The sequence below is a fragment of the Phacochoerus africanus genome, chromosome 11 (assembly GCF_016906955.1).
Source record: "Phacochoerus africanus isolate WHEZ1 chromosome 11, ROS_Pafr_v1, whole genome shotgun sequence".
Taxonomy (NCBI): domain Eukaryota; kingdom Metazoa; phylum Chordata; class Mammalia; order Artiodactyla; family Suidae; genus Phacochoerus; species Phacochoerus africanus.
In genome coordinates, this window is record NC_062554.1 from 2,094,734 (window position 1) to 2,100,733 (window position 6,000).

Below are 6,000 nucleotides of genomic sequence, written 5' to 3' on the forward strand. Positions count from 1 at the left end.
AAGATCCGGCCTTGCCATGAGCTGTGGTGTAGGTCGCAGAGGAGGCTCCAATTTGGCATTGCCGTGACTGTGGTATAGGCAGCTGTAGCTCCAATTAGACCCCAGCCCGGGGACTTCCATGTGCCGCACCTGCGGCCCTAAAAAGCGAAAGAAAAAAAAAAAAAAGAAAGAAAGAAAAAGAAAATTTTCCGATGTGGCCCTTGCATGCTCTGGTCCCCGTTAGCTCTTCCTCTCAACCTCTCTTCCCAAAGCCTTTAGCCCTGAAATGGCCCTCCCTTCCCTCTTGGTAAAATCACAGACAATGGCTCCTCATCCTTAAGCACAGCTTCTCTGGAGTTTCCGTTGCGGCTCAGTGGGTTAAGAACCCAACGAAGATCCATGAGGATATGGGTTTGATCCCTGGCCTCGCTCAGAGGGTTAGGGATCCAGCATTACCACAAGCTGCTGGGTAGGTCACAGGTGTGGTTCAGATCTGGCGTTGCTGTGCCTGTGGTGTAGACCAGCAGCTGCAGCTCCAATTCGCCCCCTAGGCTGGGAATTTCCACATGCCACAGGTGCAGCCCTAAAAGAAGAAAAAGAAATAAAAAAGAACGCAATTCCTCCTACTCTATTTCCAACAACTTTGACGCGAGCTGGCCTCTGTATCTGCAGGTACGAAGCACTCTAAGCCAGTTCACAAGGGGTTCGGGTATCTGCAGGGAGTGTGGGGGGGTTGATCCCCTCAGACACCCAGGGGCCACTGTGTTCTCCAAAGCAGGCGAACCTCCACTGAATTCCCCTAAATTCTCAGGAGAAAACACTGCCCGCTCAGCCCCCTTCCCCAGGTGAGAACGCCCTGTTGGAAACTTCTCGCAGGTGGCGTCGGGCAATAAAGACACACTCAAGATGCGCTGCCTCAAGCCCTAACTTTGAAACAGTCACTATGAGAGATAAAATCCAGTGGAGGTGAAACTCGGATTGTATCACAACTAACCTTTCGGCAGCAGGGCGTAGCTAAACTTCTCGGTTTTCCAAAGCATGCTTATGTTATTTCAGAGTGAAATAGACATTCAATATGAAAGGCGTCTAAAGAATTATTGGAGACTCGGTGAGAAGGCAGGGGGAGGCCTTCCTATGGCCCGTGTCCTTGGGCTACTTCCAGGCCGCCCACTGCCCCCTCTCTGTGGCGGGGGCGCCGCAGAACTCGGCCTCAGGACCCTTCCGTCAGGCCTGGCAGACGCCCCCTCTCTGCCCGCCCTGGATTCAGGCCCCACGCCGCTCTCTCTCCATCATCCGCCCAGAGGGACAAGCTTGGCCTCTGGTCTACCTGCCCGCACCTGACTCTTGTGATCTCAGAGGGAGCAAAGGCCACCGCTGGTCCCCCAACCGGGTAACATTGACGAGCCGAAGGGCAGACCCAGAGTGGAAACCCTCGTGGTCTTGGGTCTGTTTGTTTGTTGTTGCTGGGTTTTGTCTTTTTAGAGCCACACGCGCGGCATACAGAGGTTCCCGGGCTAGGGGTGAGTTGGAGCTGCAGCCGCCGGCCTACGCCAGAGCCACGGCAACGAGGGATCTGAGCCACATCTGTGACCCACCCAGCAGCTCGTGGTAATGCTGGACCCCTAACCCGCTGAGCGAGGCCAAGGATCGAACCCACAACCTCATGGATACAGTCGAGTTCATTACTGATGAGCCGCAACGGGAACTCTGAGGCCCTGCCTTCTTGAGGAGGCAGAGGCCAAGCAGCAGCATCCCAGGCAGGATGCTGGCACTCATTGTTTGGAGCTGAGCAGGATGCCTCTTGTGAAATTCCCTTCTCGTCTTCCCCTTCGTCTTCTCTTCACCCCTCCTGCCCCCACCCCACCCCAAGCGCTCTTTGCCTTTCCGTCCAGTCTCCCCACCTTTTCTATCTAATTGCCTTGCTTCCTGCCTGAGTGATCGGAGCAGCCTCTAATTCCCAGTCTATGTCTCTTTTGATAAAATGTTGATTGCTCTTCTGCCAAAAGGAAAGCACTTTCAAACGTGACCTCAGCCAACCCCTTGTCAGGGAGGAAGAATTTTTTCCCTACCCTTCTTGGTTCTTTTGGCTGGTCTAAGAATTACACTGACATGAGACAGAGCAACAGGAGAAAATCAAAAATTAAAAAAAAAAAAAAAAAAAGACCCAGGAAAATGGAGTAACGCTCCAGAATGGCCAAAGCGCTCCCCTTAAAGACAACAGAGGATGGGGGGGGGGCAGTGACTTGGGCCTTCGAAGAGGACGAAGGCAATTTCCGTGGCACTGGACAAGCGGGTGTTTGGTGAACAAACCTTGGAGGGGGGGCTGCAGAGACACTGGCACAGAGGCAGGAATTTCAACAGCATTTTGGTTACACCTGACTTCGCTAGGCTCCCCCGTCCACACAGGTAGTCACAGTTCCCCAGGGCGCTCGCTCCCTTCCTCCAAGAGGTGCTCTAGCCACGCTTTTAAGGGAAGGTCGACGTTCTCCCCTAGTCTTTTTGGGCCTTAAAAGCAATCAGCCTAAATTATTCCTCCTGCCAGAGGCACGATCTGGGGAGGCTGTTCTGTCCCTCTTCCCCCTCTTCCTTCAGCTCAGATCGTCGCCCACACTCATCCCCCCCGCCCAGGGCCACATCAAATTCCTCCCCCCATGCAATTTAAGACTTTACGATTCTCCCACAACCTGACTAGAGACGGGAATTTATTACGGACATATTCTGAAAAGTATCCGATCCCAAATAGGAAGACTGAAATAATAGGAATAATTTTAAGTTAAACAGGAAAAAGCCTTTTACAGCAATAAAAGACGTTGTTTACGAACAAGATCAAATCATTAAAAAAAAAAGACTTCACGTCTTCCTACCTCCTCCTCCCCCCAACTCCAGGCAGAATAGCCCCTCATGACTGTGTCCACGGCAGGTTGAAATCTGTCTGAATCTCAGACAATGGAGAGGAAGGCTCATCCAGAGCTGGTGCCCTGGCGGTGCAGTGTGGAAGGAGGAGGAGGAGAAATGCAGGCTGGTTATGGCTGAATTGTGTCCCCCCCCCTCCCCGAAACAGCCTTTTTTTTTTTTTTTCCTGGTCTTTTTAAGGCCCCACTAGTGAAGTTCCCAGGCTAGGGGTCAAATCAGAGCTGCTGCTGCCAGCTGACGCCACAGCCACAGCAACGCCAGATCTGAGGTGTGTCTGCGACCTACACAACAGCTGTGGCAATGCTGGATCCTTAACCCACTGAGCAAGGCCAGGGATCGAACCCACATTCTCATGGATACTAGTCAGGTTCTTAACCGGCTGAGCCACAAGGGAACTCCCCCCTGCAACATTCTTACATGGAAGTCTTAGCCCATTAGGCCCTCAGAATGAGGCTACACTTGGAGATAGGACATTTAAAAGGGTAATAAGGTTGAACTGAGGTCCTTAGGCTGGGCCCTAGTCTAAACTGACCACAGGTGTCCTCATAAAAAGAGGACATTTGGAGCCACAAAATGATGCCAGGGGAGATACCACATGCAGATGCAGTAAGGAGGCAATCACAAGCCAAGGAGAGGCCCCTCAGGAGAAACCACACCTGCCGACACCTTAATCTTGGACTTCTGGCCCCAGAACCGTGAAAAACAAATCCCCGTGTTTTAAGCCCCCCAGTCTGTGGTGTTTTGTCATGGGAGCCTCCCCCGAGCTGCAGAAGCAGGCAGCCCGGGGCCAGAATGGAGACAGATCGCAAAGGGGAGCTGCAGGTCGCTCTCCACCAGAAGACGATGGATAAGGGGGCTTCCTGGGAGACACACAGGGGTCCCAAGGCCAGCCTGAGGCATGGGAGGGACCTAGGAAAAGAGAGTCACCTGCTGGGACGGCCCAGACCTGCCCTTACATGTCGTCTTAGCTAAAGCCGTAGAGGACGTTGGGGTCCTGGCTTGGGACTTCAGAGGGCAGGAGGCAAGTCCCCGGGAATCGGATCAGCAAGTGTTGGAACAAGTGTTTGGGGGGCCCCGCAGAGACAGGGGCGCAGAGGAATCTAACAGACAGACTCGCCCGAGTCCCTCCTTGTCTACACCGAGTTCATGCTGTTCTCTGCGGTGCCGGCTCCCCCCCAGGAGGGAAGGTGTCCTCTGCCTGCTGTCGGCAGGGGGTGGGGTGGGGGTCAGGGGTTCTTCCTGGGTCTTGGGGCCTTGATGCTTTTCAGTTTGAAACAATCCGAATGCAAACAAAACAAAACAAAACCTGAAACTTGACTTGAGGAGTTCCCAATGTGGCTCAGTGGTTAACGAATCCGACCAGGAACCATGAGGTTTTAGGTTCAATCCCTGGCCTTGCTCAGTGGGTTAAGGATCCAGTGTTGCTGTGAGCTGTGCTGTAGGTTGCAGACGAGGTTGGGATCTGGTGTTGCTGCAGCTGTGGTGCAGGCCGGCGGCTACAGCTCCGATTCAACCCCTAGCCTGGGAACCTCCATATGCCACGGGCGAGGCCCTAAAAAGACAACAACAACAACAACAACAACAACAACAACAACAAAAACCCCTGAAATAATCTGAATGCCAAAGGGATTTTGAGGTGGCAAATTTTGCTCCCCTCCACATGCAAGGCTTTTCGGGGGCGGGGGCACTCTGGGAACAATACCCAATGGGGGAGGGTGAATGGAGGATGAGTGGGCAAACAGAGAATTTAAACTGCAGTGCAGCTGCCACACAGGCCTCAGCCAACCCCACAAGGGGCTCTGGGGTCAAGGAGGGCCCTTTGGTGTGTCCCAAAGGGAGGCTAGGGGACGACACCTAGGCCCCCCTGGCATCTGGGGCTCAATGGCAAGGGGGCATATGCAGCCTTTTTTTTTTTTTTTTTCTTTTTAGGGCTGCACCTATGACTATGGAGGTTCCCAGGCTAAGGGGAGAATTGGAGCTGCAGCCACCGGCCTACACCACAGCCACAGCAACATCTGATCTGAGCCGTGTCTGCGACCTACACCACAACTCACCGCAACACCGGGTCCTTAACCCACTGAGTGAGGCCAGGATCTAACCTGCCACCTCATGGTTCCTAGTCGGATTCATTTCCACTGTGCCACAACGGGAACTCCAGGGGCGTACACAGTCTTGAGTGGGGCAGCTTCCTTGGTCTGGGGACAATGCCTGCAGAGGGACTCAGCTGTGAGCTGTTAGTGGCAACAGTCACAGAATTTGGGGACCGAGCATCCTTCTCCTAAAGGGTCCATTTGGGCAACATGCCTGAGTATCCACTTCCACAGGGAGAGGCCAGACCTTGTCCAGCTCGCCGGGTACATCAAACACGCTCGGTATGACAGTAAGAGGAGGAACAACTCTTAGTCACGTGAGCCACATGAGGCTGTGTTCCAGAGAGACCTGCTGGCGGCCGGGTGAAGGGTGGAGCAGAGGGCAGCAGGCCAAACTCAAGTGGGAGACCAGGAGGCTGTTACAGTGATTTGTGGGGAGATGATGAGGGCGCAACCAGAGCAGATCAGGGGAGAGAGAGGTAAATGGATGGTGTGATATCCTGACTTACAAGAAATAAACATTTGGCCTTCCACCAAGGTTCCTGGCCCAGAGCTCCTGAAACTGCGAGTTTTCTTGGAAGAGAGCCCTGAAAGCTTCTTTTGTCATGTTAATGAGGTGGCTTTTGGAAAGCCCCTGAGGGCCTGGGTGCCCAGGAGCCAACTTGAAACGTTCATTTCCACCCAGACGTCCAGGGAGGAGAAAGGAGCTCCAGGCCGAGTTTAATCATTGTGAGTTACTCAGCCCTGCCTCCGTAAGGAAGCCTCCAGCAAATCCTCCCTGGAGAGCTCTCAGAGAGCTTCCGGGTCGGTGGACACGTGGGGATTGGGGGAGGCTTGCCCCACACCTCGCCCCGCCCCAGGCTTCTCTTCCACGCGGCTGTTCGAGGTCCATCCTTTTATAATACACCAGTCATCGTGAGAGTAAGATGTTGCCCTGAGTTCTGTGAGCGGCTCTAGCAAATTAATCAAACTCATGGAGGGACTGTGGGAACCTCCGATTTACAGCCAGGTGGGCAGA